Here is a 23,426-nt window from a genome sequence, read left to right as displayed (position 1 = left end):
TACAACTTTATTACAGGTACTCCTTGCTAATTGCAGTGATTAAGAACTAGCAAGTCCATGTATTTGACTAAATCATAATCAGCAAACACAAAGCAATGCGAAAGGGAGAGTACTTTACTAAAATGCAGAAACAATTTTCAAACTACAAAAACTGGGAAAAACTTCATAATGTAAGTTAAAAATATATTTGGTGTGTATACACTAGAAAAAGGCTGCCGAAGCCGAGTGGTCAGGAGCGGGAATGCAGTAGCACATGCTCTTTGGGTATATCGGGGGTTCAAGCCCCTGACTGCTAAATACAGTCGATCTGCCAACCTGCACTGGACCAGTGTGGCAGATTATGGTCCATTTCTCTCAGCATGAATTGTTGAGGAGGCTTCCAGGCTGCAGTTTACCTTTTTTTTTTTTTTTTACACAAAAAATTTAACTGGTATCTGAAGAATACACCATATATGAGACTTAACATGCTGAGGGCTGATAGAGGCAATTAATTGATGGAAGAGACTGATACAGAGGACACAATGGAACTTTGTGCACTGGAGATAAAAATCAGCTCCAAGAATGAGTGAAAGCTGGTTATTTTTCTTTTAATTCCTTAACAGAGTTCTTTATAAGGTGATACATCTTTAATTTTTTTTTTGTTCATGTTCAACTTCATTCCATAAAGAATGATAAACCTCAATAGTCACAAAATTAATTTTACTGATTTTTTTTTTTTTTTTAATTCCTGCTGTTTTCTCAACAGTTAGCATTTTCCCACTTCATCATCAGACCTTTTAATACCTTCTATAACTGTCAGCAGGCTAAAAACTTTCTAGCAATCCCAAACAGTTAAAGAAACATATCAGCCTTAATTACTTTAAGATACAGCAAGAGAACCAGTTTCAATGATGTTTTAATGTTAAAAATGAAAACTAAGTTGTTAATAGTTAAGCACTATGGTAGCCAAACAAAACAATACTTTTAAAAACATCAGCTATATATAGGCAAATGAAGTTACTAATTATTGTTTACATAGGAGGGCACCTTGTGACTTCAAAACACTTGGCATTTCATAGAACAATTTAGCATACAAAGTTAAAATAGCAATTACTTCTTTCTTTTACATATGCATGTGTACATATACATACTTATGCATACACATGCATAACTTATGCATGTGTATGCATAAGTTATTACCAAACAGTTATTAATTTCATTAATGTTGCATATATTTTATACATTCATATATTAAAAATAACTTTAATAAACATAAGCGCAGTATATTGAAAGTAATTATGGTTAGAAATTATGGTTTTGGTCATGATTAAAAACACATGAATCTCTATCACCAGAATATCCCCTTTCTGTACACCTCTTAGCATCTGTGCACTCAACAGCCATGGGTTCCTTCCATATACTCTCGTTCAACTCAGCCACAAGACCTGGTGAAGGCATCACTATGGCAACAGGCATTATCCAAAAAGCTCTTAACTCTCTCCCAAAGGATAAGCATTTGATGCAAACAACCCACAATAGGGAACAATTTCAGCAATCTGTATTGGCCTCTAATTCAAAAGGGCTCAACAAACCAAGGAACCTCCACATACAGTAACACCCTCAGAGAGCACTATAGACATAACACTGATCACACCAGCTATTACTTAGAAATTCAAGAACCAGACAGTAAACGAAGCCTGGCCCCCACTTCCAATCACAAGGAAATCACCTTCTCGCTTGGCCGTTCTGTGGATCATGCTCCTCCCCTACACCAAGGGATATTGTTTGCATCAATACCAAGAAAGATGACTGAATGTACTTCCAAGCTGCTCTGGCTGAGAAATTCATTCCATGATGACTCATCTTGCCTGAATCACCTAACATCAGAGGTTGTTTGGTTGTTGGGTTTTATTGGCGCATTAGCAACTAAGGCTATAATGCACCAAAACCAGGTGATATATATAAAAAATTTAAATTTCACTGACCCAATTACTTAGGTCACCATGTCAAGATATAAAATGTAGAAAAGATAAATCAATAAAGAAATAACAATAACATGTAAATTTTAAATACAGGTAAAAACCTTTACTGATTTAAAATAGCTAAAAACAGCAGACACATTGTCATTGTCGGATAAAATCTGACTGAGTGTATACGGCTCAGTCAGATGATTAAAAGCAGGTAAAATGGAAATATTGCTAAAATCTGGACAGTCAATTAAAATGTGTCTGATTGTTAAAATTGTGCTACAGGACTCACACATAGGAGGATCATCAGCCCTCAGCAAAAACGGATGACCACGTAGGATGGTCTGGCAGGGATTTCAGTTTTAAAGCGTGCTTTAGAGACAACTGCTTACATCGAAGCAATAACGGTGGTTCGTTTGCTTCGATGTATAAGCTCTGGACAGGAGATGTTCGACATGCTCCAATAGCAATATGGAGAGCCTGATGATGGACAGGATCCAGCCAACGAAGTACACTGTCTCTGGCCGAATTGTATACCAGGGACCCGTAATCTAATCTGGATCGTACAAGCGCACAGTAAATGCATAGTAGGGTGCATCGATCCACACCCCAAGATGTAGAGGAGAGAGAGAGAGCGCAGAATATTCAGACCTCTAGTGCACTTTGCGTGGAGTTGACGGATGTGATCCAGAAAGGTCAGCTTTTTATCAAATACGAGTCCCAAGAATTTTGTGTCTGCTGCTACTTGAATAGCATTTTGTCTAAGCCTTATTCAGGTTCAGGATGAAGATTACACTTACGACAAAAGTGTACGCAAACGGTCTTCTCCGGCGAGAACCTGAAGCCATTAGCAAGTGCCCAGAAATTAAGGCGATCAATGGCTTTTTGCAATTGTCTTTCAATAACCCTCATGTTGCATGACTGACAAAATATGCTAAAGTCATCAACATAGAGGGCACTGTTTACAGTTGGAGGAAGCTGTTCTGTGATGGAATTTACTTTGATGGCGAAAAAGCGTTACACTTAATACTGATCCTTGTGGTACTCCCTCCTCTTGGCTGAAGGAACGAGAGAGTGAGGATCCCAGATGAACTTGGAAAGATCGATTGGTTAAAAAGTTTTTAATAAAAATGGGGAGATGCCCTCTGAGACCAAGGCTATGCAAATCTTTTAAGATGCCAAATCTCCAAGTTGTGTCATACGCTTTCTCCATGTCAAAGAATACAGACACTAAATGTTCACATTTTAGGAAAGCATCCCGGATGGATGTTTCCAGTCTAATAAGATGGTCCAAAGTGGAATGGTTCCTTCGGAAGCCGCACTGGATGTTGGAGAGAAGGTCATTTGATTCTAAATACCAGATTAAGCGAAAATTAACCATTCTCTCCAGCATTTTGCACAGACAGCTAGTCAGAGCAATAGGACGATAATGAGTAGTGACTTTTGGATCTTTTCCTGGCTTAGCAAAGGCAAGAACGATTGCCTTCCAGGAACCCGGAAACTGCCCTTCAATAAAGATTCTGTTATATAGAAGGAGCAGATAATCCATAGATGTTGGTGAAAGATGCTTAATCATTTCATAAAGGATGCCATCTGGTCCAACAGAACTTGCTTTGGAAAGAGTAAGGGCTCTTTTCAGTTCCTGTATAGTGAATGCCCCATTGTAGGGATAAAGGCTCAGACTTAAAATTAAGAGCCTGTTTTTCAATTTTATGTTTCAGGACCAGGAACTCTGGGGAATACAAAGATGTTAGAGAATGTTTCCCCAAGAGAATTGGCTATTGCAGTTGGATTTGCAATAGTGCATCCATTATAATCTAGGATTGAAGAAGGGTGGGATGTATATTTTCCCTTCATTTTCCGGATTTCATCCCAGACCAACTTAGTACTAGTGGACTGAGTAATTGATGAAGTAAAACGGATCCATGATTCCTTTTGACTCTGACAGTGGATGTAGCGTGCTTTGGCTCGTGCGCGTTTAAAGGCTATAAAGGTTGGTCGTGGTAGGATATCGGCGGAATATCCCCCACGCTTTGTTTTGAGCCTTTTTTGCTGCTATGCATTGTGAATTCCACCAAGGTTTGGGAAATGGTGGAAACTGGGCAGATGAGCATTTGCAGCTGCTTGGACGATAATTTCTGTGATGTACGTTACTGCATCATTGATAGGCTCCTGACTGACGGTACTGAGGTCAAAATTTGCCTGATGTTGGAAGGCAGTCCCAGTCAGCCTGATCAATCTTCCACCGTGGTAACCTGAAAGGAAGACACGGTTTTCCCCCTGTGTAACGAGGTTATCACAGGGAAGTAATCACTTCCGTATGGGTTCTCCTCCACTTCCCACTTCAATGGCAGAAAACGTACGGGTAGGCATGTGGAAGAAGGTATTTGTTCCAGTATTTAGAAGGGAAAGGTCACTGTCATTTAGCATACACTCTATACTCGTCCCCTTCCACTGATGTTAGCACTACCCCACAGGGTGTTATTAGCATAGGCATATGATGCAAGAAAGCAAGCTTATTCAGCATCAGCCAAAAAAAAAAAAAAAAACACAACCACTACTCCCATTTCACCCCTCCGTTCGTTCAAAATACCTGTCCAGCTGAGCCTTAAATTTGTTTAGGCTATCAACTTCAACAACAAGTGATGGAAGTCTATTCCACAAACCAACTGCCCGCTGGCTAAAGGCAAATTTCCGCACATCTATCCGACATCCGTCCTTCCTCAATTTGAATTTATGCCCTCTCAGGTGATTATTCTGAGCAAGAAGAAGAATCCCATCAGCATTGAGCATGCTCAAGCCATTCAAAGCCTTATACCTGAAAGGTATAAGGCTTTGAATGGCTTGAGTTCTTATGTCCTAAAGGCTTATGTCCATTAAAATCCCCGAGAAGTAAGAAAGGGGGAGGCAACTGCGTTACAAGATCATCAAGGTCTTTCTGGGAGATGTCAGTCCCAGGTGGCAAATAAACAGAGCACACAGTTAATAAAAATCCCACTGTAAGGCGAATTGCAACAGCCTCTATGCTAGTTGTAATTAGCAAGGGCCGAACTGGGGTCTGGTTGCCCACAAGGATAGCCACTCCTCCATGAGCAGGACCATCTGCAATTCTGTCCTTACGAAAAAATGTTATGTTATGCATGGTGGGGTTATCATTTGCCTTTAGATAAGTCTCCTGCAAGCAAAAGCAAACTGGCTCGTGCTTTTGCAGGAGGGCCTTGATGTCATCTGTATTTCGCTGGAATCCACGACAATTCCATTGTAGGAATTTAGCCATTATTTTGGCTTGGTGGGTCCATCAGGCGGCTTCTGAGGTGCTGAGGGCTTGCTTTTGTCAGTCTTGGATTTATCTTTTTTGGGGAAGAATGGACGCTGTCCCGTGTCCATTTCTTCCTCTGCAAAGAGTTCCAAGACTGATTCATCCGGTACCTCCTTGTTCTCTACGTCCATTGTTTCTGTTATTACTGGAGGCTCTTTACCACTTGGTTTTGGTAGTGGTGGAGCACTAGGAGGTACGGATATGGGAGTGTCAGCTGACTGTTTTTTTGGTGGGCTTTTGTGAACTCAGTAAATAGCGTGCAATCGGGGTGAATGACTCTCTCGGTGGTATAGTCATCTCAGTTTGTGTACCAATAGTGCACTTAGCAGAAACCTTCTGGGCATATGAGGGTTTCCCGCTATTTATTGGTTGGATACGTTTTCTGGCCTCTGGGTAGGAGCTATTCAGCTCTGTTTTCAGTTTTTGGATTTCTCTTTCATCCTTCTACCGCTGGCATGCTCTATAGTAGGCGGGGTGCTCTCCTTGGCAATTGACACAGTTTGGTTTTGGAGCTGAACATTCCTTGCTCTCTCGTGGTCTTTAACACCACATCTAGCACAGGCAGGGTTACCACGATAAGATGTTTGTGAGTGGCCGTATTTTTAGCATCTAAAACACAGCAGTGGGTTTGGGATATAAATCCTCACTGGGCAGTTCAGATAGCCTGCCTTGATGGAACTTGGAGGCCATGGGGTGTTAAATGTTAGGATGAGAACTCTGGTAGGGATGAGATACCCATCCTTTCTCATTGATATTCTTTTGACAGCCGTCACTCCTTGTTCTTTCAATTCAGAGCAGATCTCTTCTTCAGAAACACGAAGGTCCCACTCCAAAATGACACCTCGTGAACTCTTCACGATGGGGGATTACGATGATCGGTATTCCCCCTATTGATGTGGCTTTCAGGATTTTTTCCACCTGTTTAATAGTTGTAGCTTCGACCAAAAGGTCACCAGAACGCAGTCGTTTAACGGATTTTGGTGAACCTGCCAACCCTTCTAATCCTTTCTAGATAAAGAAGGGTGACATCTTTCCAATTGACTGCTCTCCAGTGGAATGGAGAATGAGGAAAAGCGGTGTCACTGATGGTGGTGGTGTATCCTCAGTCCTGGCTCTTTTTGCAGAGGTATTTTCTGCGTCATCAACTCGATTAGGTAGGGGCCTTGTTGGGGACCCAGAAGAATTTAAATTTATAATACTCATAGGAGTAAAATAAAAATTTCCGATGCCTTAAGTACCTCACCCACCACGGAGCCCTACGAGGGGACACCCACTCGTGAACTAGCAGGTACTGCGTATACAAATGGGATGCCAAGTTAGCTTAGAGGCACCATACCCACATTTCCAATAAGCCTTGATCCCGTCCCAGGACCAAAGGGAGGGAGGCTTATTGGAACACAGTTGACCCTAGCAGTAAGAACCACCCGCCGACTGATCCCAGTTGGGCCAGTCCGGGACCACCCGTCTTGTCGAAGCAGGGGCCAAAGTGGTGTATTAAGGCTGGGCCCTTCAACCAGGATAGCTGCATTACAAACTTCAAAAATTCGTGTCTTCACATGAGCATTCGTAAAATCAAACGATACTAATCCTTTATTGCACAAAAAGTACTCCGTTACGGTGTGGTTAGTGGAGAATGTTTTTTGATTCAAAAGGATGGAAAGTACTTGTTAATATTCCATCTGGAAATAATATCAAGTGGTGGGAAGACAGTGTTTTATTCTGGGCAGTCCCATGCGGTAAAATCAAACAGGAAATTACCCTTTATGTTACCGAAAGTAATTCTGTATGACACCAAGTCGTACAAATACCTTAATCTCTGAATAATAATAGTGGGTAGACATAAAATAATTTTACAAACAAAGAAAACAACATTTCAGAAATATTTCAACTAGAGGGAGTTGGCTTGTCGCTACAGCACAAAAAGCATAGATGCGAACATCGGTATTGATTTCTGCATCACAGTATCAAATTTTGCATTTTTTTTCTCTAATTAACATTAGAAATTCATCAAAACTCTGTATCGACATTCTGTAAAATAAAATGTTAAAAATTCTTGGGAGACTTCCTGTGTTTCAAACATAATATAAAACTTGTTTTTTTTTTTTAACCTATTTGAATTTGCTGGATGAATCCACCATCGTCGTTTTCTCTTTCTACTCGCAATCAACACTATACATAAAGGCACAATACAACCAACTTGAACAACATCCATCTTGAAACTGGGAATAGAAAAAGTAAGTCGCTGGTGATATCCAATGAAATGTTAGAAGCGCTCAGTCTAATTTGAAACTGATCTGACATTAGGAGTGCTACGTGTAGTTTGCTGTTTTGGAGGCATTCACGATGCTAGCTTATGCTCGCCTTTCAAGCACTCATCTAGTATAGCTCTTAGGCATTTAGCCAAGAAATATCGTTTAGAAGGACTAAATTGTTCATTATAATGGAAACAAAATTTCATATATTCAAGTCATTTGACCATAAATGTTCTGATCTCACTAGTTCAAAATTCAAAGAGTATCCAGTGTGGAAACCAATATTCAAGAGAAGCCATTTTGAAGTTCAAGTTGCAGAATTGTATTTAACATCAGTAGAGAACAAATTACTTTGAATTAATTGACCAAGTAGCTACACCAATAAGCAAAAATAGTCTTAAAACATTCCTAAATCTTACAATAAGAAGTTGCAGGAATCATTTGAGAATCTAAAGAAGCTGAAACTGAAAAGGGAATTTGTTTATAGATGCTTTTGAAATACTGAGAAATTAAAATATTTAAAATAGTCAAGTATGTCACAAAGAAAACATTATATATTTAGCAGCTGTTAAAATAGAATCTAAAGTTGTGATATCTTGACATTATTATTAGCCATAAGGTGCAAGGAAGCCTGAGGCCTATGCTGCATCAGCCAAAAAAAAAAAAAAATTCCTGAGTTACCCTGAGAGAGAGAGTTGTTATTTGGTTTTTAGGAGCATTAGCAACTAAGGCCATATTGCTCAGGGATATGCGGTGGTCATTCCCTGACCTTTCCGCATCCTCCGTATTTGGTGGTGACTGGCTCGAACCCCGGTCTAATCAAGAAGCGTGTGCTACGCACTGCTGCTCCTTCCCACCTGGCTACGGAGGCGCCCCCTGAGAGAGAGAGAGAAGTAGAAAGGAATCACCAAAAGAGAAGAATGACAATGTCCAGCTCAGGACCCTGGGTGTGCTAAGCTCATACTCACCAGATGTGAGCCCCTGGGGTGATCATCTGCATAGGAAAGATATTCATGTGTGACTCAATTTCGACTACACAAGGGCAAAAAAAAAAAAAGAAAAAAAAGTAGCATATAATGTATTACCTTGAAGAATGCTAAAATAACAAAGGATTTCTTAACATTCTGAACCACAAACGTCCACTTTGCATAATCCTTTACAGTTCTGTAGGTAATGGTTTGACTCATTTGATACCATTCTTAACCACATCGGGCAGTGAAATGGCATTTTTGATAAGATAGCACCTGAATGCACAAGCTCCCAACAATCGTGACCTTTTGAAACTCTGTGATATCTTTACTACGTTCCATAACTGCTACTTTATCATTTTGACTTGAACAACCAGATGCAAATTACCAATGCTCTAGCATACAAAGCTGTTTGGCCTTTTATACTCTGAGCTGTGCAGCACAATTCATTATGGATAGGGGCAGTTGTAATTCAGTGATCACTGAGATATATATGCTTGGTTGTTATAGGTATACCTAAATCACTATTAAAAGGATTGTCTGCTTAAAAAAAAAAAAAACTGTTTTAACCCGAAGTCCCAAGGATCACAATAATTGACGTGGACCATTTGTGGTCTGCAAACCCTAGGTTGTGAAACACTGCTTTTGACTTTGTGGTATATAAACCTTTACATTTTAAAGTTATTATAAATATATTTACATTGTATTTAGTAATTTCCTAAAATTTTTCTTCGTGATGCTTTGATATTTTTGTATATCATATTGCTATCCATAGTGAGGCATAAGAAAATCATAATTTTTGATAGCAGTAATGAAAAAAAATTACGTTAGTTAAAAATATGTAAAGGAAAAAAGAATGTAATTATACTTAACTATTTATTATCAAGTGCTAAATATTGATGGTATGGCAGTTCCACTGTATAAAGTTACTGAATGTCTCGGCAGTTCTGTTACATACTGTGGGAAAGGGAAAAAAATTGGCTACTGGTGCATGTTGATTTTCCTGTGATGTTAAAAATATTTGGTAGCAACCTCTAAGCTGCAGCATTGTCAGTGCAATTTATTTAGTCAAATAAAGTAAATTAAGGCTGGCTGCACTTGTGAAAGTTAAGTTATTCGTCATTGGATCAATGTTTGGCCTTGTGCATTTAAAAGTGCATTTAACAGCCTTTAAACGGAACTACTTCAGCAACAGTTGGAATAAGAATCTTGATTCTATGAGGTTTAAAGCAGATGTAATACATTCAAGGTTTGCACTTTTTTTTTTTTTTTTTGCCCACTATATCAAATTCACAACCTGCAATGATGCAAATGAATATCATCAGACCTGAGGTAAGCCGTATAAGTTCTTTTAACAAGGTGAACTGGAAACAATAAGGAATGTGATTGTAAAAGCTCTTGAGGTTACCTTTCATGATAATTTCTAATGTCCTGTAAACTTTTGACTGTTTGCCTAATAACAAGACTTAGTATCTTAACTCTAACTTTCAATAGGAAGCATTGACTAGAGTTATACATATATGATAAGTCTAAATTAGAGAATACAGTTACATTTTAATGATTCACATTTGCAAAAAATGTCTATTAAATATAAAGCTTTTTGTTTTTATAAAATTAAAAGTATCTTTTATCCTGGACTCACTTAAGGTATGCATTAAAACAAGTTAGCTCAGCAATCTGGCTATTGAAGAAAACACACTTGGCATATTATTATGTTTAGATTACTAAAACCTATAACTTAGTAAAAAAACCCTTAACCCAAACTTAGTAAAAATTACTAAGTTTGGCACAGAGTGAATTTCTACATTCTGGAAGTGGAAGCAACTTAGAGCCCATTCAGCAGGAAAGAAGTTAGATGACAGAGCTGCAATGAAAGAGTGAACCAGAAGTACAGGGGTGTTAAAATTAAAGTATCCCTATGCAGAGGGCTCTGGAGTGAGTTGTAAGGCTCGTACCGAAGAGAAATTTGGACAACAGGTACAATAAAGAATGCACTCGTCATTTATGGGAAAAACAAAATTAGTTACAAAATTTGTCACTGTATGGCACTGTGGCAATACAAATCATTTGAACAGCACTACAATTGTTCAATGCGTCCTCCATTTTGGTCAACAACAGTTTCCATTTGAAGAACAGCATTTTCTACAGCAGAACGTAACATGTCAACTGGAATAGCCAGCATATGACGTCTAATGGTGTCCTTCAGATCTGCCAGAGTTTGACATCCTTCCCGATACACCTGGTTCTTCAAAAAACCCCACAACCAGAAGTCGCATGGGATGAGGTCCAGCGATCGGGATGGCCAAGATGTCTGGAAACAATAGCTGATGACCTGTTCATCTGTAAAGTGTTGCCTTAGCAATCTTTGGACACAGCGGTGAATGTGGGGTGGCGCACCATCTTGCATAAATAATGGTATTCTGAAGGCACCTACGTTGTTGCAGCTCTGGTATTGCAAAATTTGCCAATGTTTCATAATATCGCTGTCCAGTGACAGAACAGTTGTGGGGTCCAGTCGGTGTTTCCTGTTCAAAAACATATGGCCGTAAATCCACACCACACTGTCACTTTTGGAAAATGCAATGGGACCTCTTGGATAACTTGAAGGTTTTCTGTTGCCCAAATGTGATAATTGTGCGTATTCACTTGTCCATTTAAGCAGAAGTAGGCTTTATCACTCCAAAGGATGTCCCATGGCCAAGTGATATCCACTGTCATTCGCGCCAGAAACTGAAGTGCATATGTGAAATGAATATCTGCATCACTCTGCTTTAGCTGCTGTAGCATGAGCATCTTGTAAAGATAGTAACGCAACACCTGACACATTACTAGCCTTACAGTGGAATATGGCATGTCCATTTCACGAGAAACAGCTGGCACACTTGCACTACAACATGGAGATTGACTTGATAAATCCACGACAGCCATAGCCACATCTTCAACATGAGGAGTACACTCATTTTCAACCTCTACCTGGTTGAACACCAAGATATCCTGTTGCATCAAAATTCACAAAATTCATCTTTTCCTGCAACGTTGTTGGCACTGCCTGCTGCTGCTGTAGTGCAGACAAACATCTACTGTATGATTTTGAAGAGTGTTTTGCTTTTATACAGTACAGTAGAGCTGAGTAGTGGCACTGTGGCAATAACTTACGATTATGCAAATAAGTTACGTTATTTGCATAATTGTAACTAAGATAGTTACACGCCATACAGCGACAAATTTTGTAACTAATTTTTTTTTCCAATAAATGGTGAACGCATTCTTTATTGTACCTGTTGTCCAAATTTCTCTTCAATACGAGCCTTAGAACTTGTTCCAGCAGAACATAACATGCCCTCTACATAGGGATACTTTAATTTTAACAACACTCTATATAAGCACCAGATATTTTTTATAATGAAGAAAGGAGTTTTATCTGGGCCAGAAGATGCCTTCAAGATGAAAGAAATTCATTGCAATTTTCATCACAATCTGCTCAATTCATTTATCTAGGCTAAAACATGAGAGAAAAGATAAGTTGATTAATGTATATGGTGCATAATTTGGTTTATATTTTTTAAATTAATTGAATTTTCATTTTCTAATTAAGTGAAAAGTAAATTAATTATCTTTTTTACAAATTAATTACTAGCTAATTAACTAATGATATATAAAAATAATTATTTTCACTTCACTGCATATACCCCTACATAATATTCACTCCATGTTTTGTAATACTTTATAATCAACAGACCACAGAATGCATCATGTATTTCAGGCTGGTGATTTAATATAATAATAATTGAGCACTCTTAATTATAAAGTACTTTATAATTAAGAGTGTGAAAGGCAACACATTTCAGAATTTGTGATTTAATAAAATAAACAAGTATTTTTGTAACACAGTTTACTTATTTCTTTCTGGATTTTAATAAAAATTGAAATACAACACATTTAACATTTCTACTGTAATTAATATAATAAGCAAATAGATTGCTGATTTATGTATTCAGTAAAATGATAACAAAAAATAACTTTCTCAAACCACACATACCATATTTGGGGCAATGATTTATGTGAAAACAAGAACATTTCATAATTGCACATCAGCCATATTACCCAACTATTCTGCCAATCAGCAAACTGCAACAAACAATATCCAGTGATTCAGCTATAACATACAGTATATGGATAGCCAATATGAAATAGCTTATATGAATGAGAGGGAAAATAAAGAAAATATTGTCAGATTTCTCTTTGTCCAATTTTAATGAAATTTGAGATGACTCAACAAATCATTCTAAAACTACTATAAAATTTCTCAAAAATTTGTCCATTTGGAGTTGAGTCAATGGCATAACTATGCCAAAATTAAGAGTAGGAGATAGGCAGAATTACTTAACAAGTACAGGACAATGCTGAAAAAAAGCCGTGAGTTACGGTTGAATTTGAAAGTGTCTGCAATTCTGCCCAGACATGATAGGAAGCAGTATATGATGAGAGCCTTGTCGATCAATTCTGCCCTGGAGAGATTGTGCAAGGCTCAAGTGATAGAATTTTTCACAGCCTGGTCTGTGCTTGTTAACAGGAGAGACTGCTTCTACAGGGATGGGATACGCTTAAACAGAAAGGGTGCAAGAATATTTGCTGATGCTATCGAGGCAGAGTTAGGTGGGTCGGAAAACTGCTAACTTGGGGGGATACACAGACTAATAGATTAACAGTAGCCGCTGGCAGAGGTAAAAGTGATTCTTGCACTACTTCTATTGAAATGAAATTGAGCAGCAGCCTGGAAAGCAAGGCAATGGGAATTTCCAGGACTGCTGGGAGTCATAGTGGAACAAGTAAATACATGGGCTGTGTTAGGGTAACTAAGAGTAGAAACCGGTGCATGTATACTTGCATAATTAACAAATAGTATAATTAATAAATAATTAATAAATTATTAATAAAGTATAATTAATAAATTCGATGAGCTTGAAGTGCTAGTCAAGACATCAAAGGCAGATATTTTTGGGATATCAGAGACATGGTGTCACACAGACATAAGCAGTGTAGAACTGGAATTTGGGGAGTACAATGTGTACAGAAAGGATAGACAGGACAGGAAGGGAGGAGAGGTTATGCTGTTAGTCAATAAACAAAATCTAAGGAAGTGCATCCAATTTATGCGGGTGGACAATGCAATGATGAGTCTGTTTGGTGTAACATAAGCATTGGGAAAGGAAAAATGAGAGTAGGTGTGTGTTATAGGCCTAATAAATCTGATGAGTATAATGAGCAATTGCGCAGAGAAATAGAGTCGGCCAGTAAATTAGTGTCTTATAATGGGGGATTTTAATTTCCCGGATATTGACTGGAATTTGTGGGTTGGTCACTCACACACTAGCAAGGCTTTTGTGGATTTATTGGATGATTGTTTAATACAGCAGCATATTTGGGAAGCAACTAGAGGGAGTAATACTCTTGATCTGATTATCAGTAGCGATTCTTCATTTTTTTTTTTTTTTTTTTTTTTTATGAAAACCCAAACACGAAAGGTATCAAAACCTATAGTACTTAGTACCGTGCATGGGTTGAAGGAGAAGTATGGGGGGGGGGGGATGCCGGAAACTTTGCTCTAGAGACTAAACATGGGTTTCACCACTTCAAGCCTCCAATAAGCAAAGTGGTGGTATTTCACCGGTTGATGAAAGGAAAGTCATCTACCACCTACGATGCATCAAGAATCTGCAGATAAAGGAACCACTAGGTGGCAGTGATAACAGTATGCTGAAGTAGGATTTACTCAAAGAGGAAACTACTATCGAGGGTAAAGGTTTTTGCTTTCGTAAAGGTGACTACGGTGGTCTGACACAGTATTTAAATTCTATATGGTGGAACAAACTGATGATGTTACCAACAGCAAATTCAAAATGGGAGGCTACTAGGCTTTTCATACCAACAAAGAAATACTATTCAAGATTTAGGCCTAAATGGATGTAGTAGTAGTAGTGGCACATGATGCAAGAAAGCAAGTGTAGGAGCTTATGCAGCATCAGCTAAAAAAAAAAAAAAAATCACACCATTCCCTCCAAATGCCTGTCCAGTTCCTCCTTAAATTTATTTAACCTATCAACTTCCACAACGACAGATGGAAGTTTGTTCCAGCAATTAACCACCCGCTGGCTAAAGGCAAATTTCCGCACATCTAATTAGTTCAGCATGTCAGCTGAACTAATTAGACATGTGACAGAGAAGAAAAATGCATGGGATACAAAAGGTTGAGCAGATGGACTGAGAGGTGGCAAATGAAGTTTAACATTGACAAATGTAAAGTACTACATATGGGAAACAGCAACCCCAGAGCAACGTATCAACTCTATGGTACTACACTGACAGTGGTAGAGAATGAAAGGGACCTGGGGGGGGGGGTTGTGCAGGCAGATATGAAGTTCTCTGAGCAGTGCAGACAGGCTGCAAGAGTAGCTCATGGTGTACTGTCAATGATATATAGGAATTTTTCTAGCAGGGATAAGGAGGTGATTATTCCCTTGTATAAGGCAATGGTCAGGCCACACCTAGAGTACTGTATACAGGTCTGGAGGCCTCATTTCAAGAACGATGTAGAGCTGCTGGAACGAGTACAGAGAAGGGCAACAAGATTAGTGAATGGAACAAAGGGGTGCTCTTACGAAGAAAGGCTTAAGTTTTGCAAATTACAGTGTCTGGAGACTAGGCACCAGCGAGGTATTCTGATAGAGGTGTATAAAGCCTTGAATGGTTTGAGCATGCTCAATGCTGATGGGATCCTTCCTCTTGGTCAGAATAATCACCTGAGAGGGCATAAATTCAAATTGAGGAAAGACAGATGTAGGATAGATGTGCGGAAATTTGCCTTTAGCCAGCGGGTGGTTGGTTAGTGGAACAGACTTCCATCCCTTGTCGTGGAAGTTGATAGCCTAAATAACTTTAAGGCTCAGCTGGACAGGTATTTCGAATGAACAGAGGAGTGAAGGGGAAGTGGGGTTTTTTTTTTGGCTGATGCTGCATAAGCTTGCTTTCTTGCATCAAATGCCTCTACTAATGCTAATTCTACATTATGCTATGTATTATTATTATTCTTGTAAATTAGCTATCAATCGGGCTAACAGTCATCTAGCCAGCTAACTTCTAAATTGGGATATATTAATCTCAGTTAACTGTAATATATTTTTGGTTTTGTTATCTAATACTACATTACCTTCTTTTGGAATTGCTATCATATACTACCTAACTATCTTTTGGACACAGTTATGCTGGAAGAAGACAAGAGAAACAGATAATAAACTCAATTTATCAACCATAATAAACAGCTCGTTAATTATGGTTGATAAATTGAGAGGGTTAGCCCTCGAAAAAGCCCCTTTCAATGTATCTTTATATCTATAATTAACATATTATTTTATTTATAATATAATTTTGATATGTAAGGTTTTCCTTACATTATATTGCATATATATATATTATATATATATATATATTTTTTTTTTTTTTTCCAGGTTGCCGTAGGCGCTTACATAAGATTATATGTTTCTTGGGCCGTTATATCGTACGGGTTTTTTCTCGGTATACACTATAACCTGCTAAATTGATTAGAATTACACCATTAGACTCTACCACTATAACTAACATCTCAAATAATATACAGACGGATGTAATGTTTAATCTTATAAATGGCATTAACTGGATCTGTGTTGGTTTATTTATTTATTAAATTAAATTTGGTATATTTATTATATTTAGTTATTGATTATATGCATTTATGCATTTTGCATACTTTGGATATATATATATATATATACATATATATATATACATATACATATACACACTGTATATATATATATATATATATATATATATATAGAGTCACTATGATGTTATCAGAAAATATCGTTCTCTAACACTTTTGCTGCCACCTAAATATGTATTTCTAATTAACTATTATTATCATCTTTCTCTTCTTTGTTCTCCGTATATATCATCATTCTTCTCTTTCTTGTTTTCTTGGTGATTCCCTTCTACTTTTGACTTTCTCTCTCTCTCTCTCCGTGCATGGGCTGGAGGAGGAAGGAGATGCCAGGAACTTTGCTCTGGTGACTAAACATGGGTTTCACCACTTCAAGTCTGCAATAAGCAAAGTGGTTGGTATTGCACCGGTTGATGAGCGTCATCTACCACCTACTTAGATTTCAATAAAATTACACCTTGGTTTTGCATGTATTTAATTATTGTGGTTGTTACTATTGGAAAATAAAATAGACTTTTAAGCCAGGGAAACAGTTGCATAAAAGTTTTCTCTAACACCTAAGGGTATAATGCGTCACAATCTTGGCAAGAAAAAAATTAATACATAAATAAGTTATAAAAGAAAATAATTTTATCTGGTGCGATTGTTCATACTCATTGAAGTATAATTTTTTGCTTCCTTCGTCGGAGATTCAGAACATACCCCATCTCCAAAATAAACTTACCGCAGTAGAAAGGCTTAATGCGATTTGCTATCATAAATAGGATTGCACGCAGAATACTAACGTTATAGTCTGAAGGCGGAAAAGTAGCCCACTCCCACACAACTAAGAATATTAAATGGCATATTCAAAAGAATATTTAAAATACGGAAAGGAAATGAAGACGAATATCACAAATAACAAACACGGCGCGTATAATGGCCGTGCACTCTTAAGTGGCAAAAAATAAAAATATATGTACACACTTTCAATTATACTGTTAGAATTTCAATTACCTGTACAACTTCCTTAACTTAATTCAATGTCCCTCATTTTAGAGAGGCAATGTAATACCAAACATTTAACCTGAATCCATTCCTTTAACTAAGAAACTCTAGCTACAGTGCTGCCCTCATACACTGCATAAATTACTATTTATATTACTTTATATTATTACTATTACTGACATTATTTATATAAGTTGATGCAATCGCAACATGCCTGTGCGCAGTAAATTGACCAAAGTTATTATAAGGCCATCTTCTCATTACAGCTCATATTATACATATTGTGAATACCTTCACAATGAGTTGCCTATCTACCTATGTTACTTCGAATAAGTAACACTTCCCCAAATAGAGAAGACCACTGTTACTTATTTTAAGTAGATACCACCACACAGAAGGCCAGTTCAGGTACATATGTAGAGATTAGCTTTAGCATTAGCTGTAGCAGTAGCAAATGATGCAAGAAAGCAAGCATATCACATCTGGTGAGTATGGGCTTGGCACACCCAGGGTCCTGAGCTGGATATCATCATTCTTCTCTTTCTTGGTGATTCCCTTCTATTTCTGACCCCCCCTCCCTCTTCTCTTTCTCTCTCTTTCTCTCTCTCTCAGGGGTAACTCAGAATTTTTTTTTTTTTTTGGCTTGTGCAGCAAAAGCCTCAGGCTTCCTTGCACCATATGGCTAATTATAATAATAATAATAATAATAATAATAATAATAATAATATTATTATTATTATTATTATTAAGGTAGCGTTTTCCTTCTTGCCCATAAGGGTTATGTCCGGTCTGTTGTGCGGGATTGTGGTATCCGTTAATATGGCGCTGTCCCAGTACAGCTAGTGAGTTACGGTCTCTAGTACTGCCTGGGGTTCGTACTTCGACCAACTGGTATTTCCATGCTAGCTTCTGATGTATTATCCTCGTTACCTGGTCGTGTCTATGAGTGTACTCAGTCTGGTTGATCATATTGCATCCCGCAGTGATGTGTTGGATCGTGAGGCCAGATGGCATTATCGACATGTGCCATCAAACTCCGAGCTCTTTGGCCATGTATTTTCTATAGCTACTGGTGTTGATTACCTCGTCTTGGATGTCGAGCATGAATCCTTCAATCTCGGGGAAGAGCGTCCCGCTTGTGCGCCATGCATTGGAAGCAATTTTATCTATGTGATCTTGATGGACATCATTGTAGTGTCTGCCATGGAATTTCTTCTCTGCCCATCTTTCTCGCTTCGTTTGTGCCTCATGGTTGGGGGGACTCCTCGCTTAGGTCGAGTGGGTATACCACTTGTCTATCTTCCTTATGGCCTGGTGGAGTGCAGCTGCTGCTGTGTGTTTCTGGAAGTAATCCTTCAGGTTAACTATCGCTGTCTTCAGTTGCTCAATGAGGTCTATCAGTCCCCTTCCTCCTTCTTCCCGGGCAATTGTCAGTCTCTCCACGGCAGATTTCAGGTGGTGTTGGCGGCTCTTCGTCATCATTTTCCTTGTCTTTCTCATGATAACCTCCAGCTCGGTGTTAGTCCAATCTATGACGCGGAAGGAGTAGGTTAGCACTGGAACTGCATAGGTGTTTATGGCTTTAACTGTATTCCCTCTGTTCTCTTTTCTTTCAGTAAGCTTCTGATTCTCTGCTGGTATTTTTCGGTCAGGCAGGCCTTAATTTGCTTGTGCTGAAATTGCTAAGCCTGCATGATCACCAAGTATTTGTAGACTTCTCCCTCTACCATAGCTTCGATCTCTTTATCACTCTGCAACTGGTAGTTTTGGTTAACTAATTTTCCCTGACGCAATCCGTGGGTCTTGCATTTGTCTAGACCAAACTCCATTCTAATATAATTGTTGAATTCTTCGGTGATCTGGAGTAGTTGGTGAAGGTGCTTCTCGGTTCCCGCGTAGAGTTTGATTTCATCCGTGTACATCAGGTGGGTGAGAGTGTACAGGGTCTTCCTTCCTTCTTTGAGATAATATCTGTACTACTGTTGAGCATGGTGTATAGCTGGTTAAGTGCTAGACAGAACCACAATGGGCTCAGGGCATTTCCCTGAAAAGTTCCCGTCCTGATGGAGGGATTGGCCTGGTTGTGATTTTTTCGAACATAATGGTCATACAGAGGAGGTTAGGCAGACGAAGGCAGATTACGAGAAATCTTTGCCAAAAGATGCTAAGAAAAACAGCAAGGATTTCTTTACTTATATAAACTCTAAAAGGAAGGGTCTGATTGGTCCACTTGACATCTATGTTTCTGCAGTTGATGATTCTGCTCAGATAGCAAACAAACCGAATGAGTATTTTGCATCTACAATCACACATGAGGAGTTATTAAGGTTTGAAAATGGCAGAAGGTTATCAAATTGTAGCAGGATACTTAACGATTTTGTAATAACTAAGAGCAAAGTGGAGGAGAAATTGTTGAAGTTAAACATAAGAAAAGCACCTGGGGTGGATTGGATCTATCCAGTTATATTACAGGAGATGGGAAAGCAACTAAGCAAACCCTTAGCCATCATTATGAGAGCATCCTTGAACTCAGGGGAGGTTCCCACGGACTAGAGATGTGCAAATGTATCCCCAATTCACAAAGGGGGATCGAAGGATGACACGAGTAATTACAGACCTGTTAGTTTAACTTCTGTTCCGGGTAAAATAATGGAGTCACTGGTTATAGATGCATTGCAGGATCATCTAGACAAGACTGCAGCAATAATTCAGACACAGCATGGGTTTGTTAAGGGAAAGTCTTGTCCGACAAATTTGATAGGATATTATGATGTGGTTACGAAGGAAGGGTATGCAAAAAATTATTTTGATATCATATATTTGGATTTCAGGAAAGCTTTTGACACTGTTGCGCATGGAAGACTATTGTACAAATTGGAGCAGAATGGTATTAAGAGTACGTTGCTACAATGGACAAAAGGATGGTTGAGTGGGAGAAGACAGAGGGTGGTAATCAATGGATGCTGCTCTTCGTGGACTAATGTTATTATTGGAGTCACACAGGGTTCGGTGTTGGGACCTCTGTTGTTTTGTATATTTATCAATGATATTGACGAAGGTATATCAGGCTTAGTGTCGAAGTTTGCAGATGATACAAATATTGGCAGGGTTGTTAATGATTATTATTTGTTATTGGCAGGGTTGTTAATAATTATTATTAGCTATGGAGTGAAAGAAGCCTGAGGCTTATACTGCACCAGCAAAAAAAAAATTCCCGAAATACCCTGAGAGAAAGAGAGAGAGAGAGAGAGAGAGAGAGAGAGAGAGAGAGAGAGAGAGAGAGTCAAATGTAGAAGGGAATCACCAAGAAAGAGAAGAATGATGATATCCAGCTCTGGACCCTGGCTTTGCCAAGCCCTTTTCACCGGATGTGAGCCGTTGGGGATATTTAGATTCTTTTTCATCATAATGTCCTCACACTAATATCAGTAACTGCAATTACTTCCCCCATTGCATTGGAAAAGAAAATTCGAGTCCATTCCCGAGAGGAATTTCTGCACTCTATAACCAAGTAGGAAGTCTCTAGTGTTGTGTGTGTGTGTGTGTGTGTGTGTGTGTGTGTGTTATTTATTTGTTATTTGGTTTTTAAGAGCATTAGCAACTAAGGCCATATTGCTCGAGAATATGCGGTGGTCATTCCCTGACCTTTCCGCATCCTCCGTATTTGGTGGTGACGGGCTCGAACCCCGGTCTAATCAAGAAGAGTGTATTATGCACTGCTGCTGCTCCTCCTTCCACCTGGCTACGGAGGCGCCTGTGTGTGTGTGTGTGTGTGTGTGTGTGTGTGTGTGTGTGTGTGTGTGTGTGTGTGTGTGTGTGTGTGTGTGTGTGTGTGTGTGTGTGTGTGTGTGTGTGTTATTTATTTGTTATTTGGTTTTTAGGAGCATTAGCAACTAAGGCCATATTGCTCGAGAATATGCGGTGGTCATTCCCTGACCTTTCCGCATCCTCCGTATTTGGTGGTGACGGGCTCGAACCCCGGTCTAATCAAGAAGAGTGTATTATGCACTGCTGCTGCTCCTCCTTCCACCTGGCTACGGAGGCGCCTGTGTGTGTGTGTGTGTGTGTGTGTGTGTGTGTGTGTGTGTGTGTGTGTGTGTGTGTGTGTGTGTGTGTGTGTGTGTGTGTGTGTGTGTGTGTGTGTGTGTGTGTGTGTGTGTGTGTCGCAATATTCTTCACCAGGATTTGGCTTTTTTTCGTGAAAGAGAAGGAAAGAACATAGAACACTCGCATATATAGAGACATAATCCTATTGTCCGACGATTGGTCACTTATACGCATGCGTGAAGAACAAACACTACAACATAAGACAAAAGTTTCGGATTAATTGTGAGTTGCTGTATTCCTGTGAACATGACGCCCGAAAAGTTCTAGTCCGACTTAAGGAATGTACAGAATAATCCCCCCTTCCTCCCATATCCAATTTTATTAGACCCCTAAATTTAACTCAAAGTCCAGCTATAGGACCAAAAGAAAAAAGATGTCCCACCGAGTTTACAAAATAGATATCGCCACCCTGAAGATTTATTAGCGAGTTTGACTAGGAGAGTTGGAAAAGAAGCTTCCTATATCTAAAATAAAGGTAATCCCTGTTGATTTATAATAGAGACATAATGAATCCATCGTTGCTTCAGCGCAATTAGCTAAACATTATTCCTCATAAAAGTTACCGTAGGCTCTCACAGCTTTTTAAAAGGTGTGTGGTGCAAGAAAGCAAGCGTATGAGCTTAATTAAAATCAGCCAAAAAAAAAAAAAACAATTTCACACATCCATTCCTTCTAAAAGTTTGTCCAGTTCCTTCTTGAATTTATTTAGGCTATCAACTTTCACAACGACAAATGGAACTTTGCTCCAGCAATTAACCGTCCGTTGGTTTATGCAAATTTCCACACATCTATTTTAAAATTGTCTTTCGTCAATTTGAATTTATGCCTCCTCAGGTTCGTATTCTGAACAAGCGAACGAATCTCAACAAATTTGAGCGCGCTCAACCCATTTAAGGCCTAATGCACCTCGTTCAGATCACTTCGCAGGCGCCTAGTCTCCACCCGCTGCTATTTTCAGAACTGAAACCTTTCTTGGCAAAAGGACCCTTTCGCTACTCTAGCCAATCTTGTTGTCCCTCTCTGTATACGTTCAAGCAACTCTACATCCTTCCTAAAATGAGGCCTTCAGACCTGTACGCAGTAATCAAGGCGTGGCCTGACAATGCAGATTTCCTTATACAAAGGGACAATCACCAGTCCTTTTCCCTACTAGCAGCATTTCTGTATATCATTGATATTACCCCATGACCTGCTCTGGCAGGCTGTCTGCATTGCTCAGAAATCTTCATATCTGACTGTACAATCACTCCCAAGTCTTTTTCATTTTCACCACCGATGTGTAGTATCCCACAGTTGTTACGTCTCTCTGGTGTTACTTCTGCCCATATGCAATACTTTGCATTTGTCAATGTTAAACTTCTGTTGCCACTTTTTCTAGATCCTGTTGCAGTAGCACACTACTATTTACAACCCTTCCAACCTTCGTATCGTCTGCAAACTTAGACATTATACCTGATATTCATCATCAATATCATTGATAAATATATAAAACAATAGTGGGCCCAACACCGAACCCTTGGGGAATCTACTAATAACATTAGTCCACGTTGAGAAGCGCCCATTGATTACCACCCTCTGGCTTTCCCGCACTCAACCATCCTTTTATCCATCGTATTAACTTACCCTTAATGACATTCTGCTCCAATTTGTACAGTAATCTTCCATTCGCAACAATGTTAAAACCTTTCCTGAAATCCAAGTATATGATATCAAAATTATCTTTTGCATTCAGTTCCTTTGTAACCACATCATGGTATCCAATGAAATTTGTCAGACAAGCTTTCCTTTAAGAAACCCGTGCTGTGTCTGAATTATTGCTGCAGTCTTCACTAGATGATCCTGCAATGTATCTTTAACCGGTGACTGCATTATTTTACCGCTTATTTGCTTCGTTTTACTGAAATTATACCTTATATTAAATGAGGGTATATATTTATCAATATTAATCAATAAACAAAGCTGCAGGGAAATTTATTTTTTTCGCACTAGCTGTGTCATCGACACCAAATCACCAGATCAACATCATTCGGTTAAAATCTTCTTTTTGCTTTTACTGTGGCACGACCACCAGGTCAGAGGAGTTTACACAAA

General features: G+C 38.8%; 1 protein-coding gene across 2 annotated transcripts in view; it reads right to left on the bottom strand.

The window, feature by feature from the left end:
* Positions 1–17,353, bottom strand: part of MICU1 (Mitochondrial calcium uptake 1) — a 167,838-nt gene extending 150,485 nt beyond the window's left edge. For both annotated transcript variants that reach the window (XM_090377428.1, XM_090377429.1), the window contains exon 1: positions 17,238–17,353. The gene's annotated coding sequence lies outside the window, so the exon portion shown is untranslated. The remainder of the gene's footprint in view (positions 1–17,237) is intronic.
* Between the last annotated feature and the right edge of the window lie 6,073 nt (positions 17,354–23,426).

Source organism: Mastigoproctus giganteus, chromosome 7 (genome assembly GCF_048544385.1).
Source record: "Mastigoproctus giganteus isolate SK-2022 chromosome 7, ASM4854438v1, whole genome shotgun sequence".
Classification (NCBI taxonomy): domain Eukaryota; kingdom Metazoa; phylum Arthropoda; class Arachnida; order Uropygi; family Thelyphonidae; genus Mastigoproctus; species Mastigoproctus giganteus.
The sequence above is the reverse complement of the archived record's forward strand: the minus strand, read 5'-3'. Positions and strand labels throughout refer to the sequence as shown.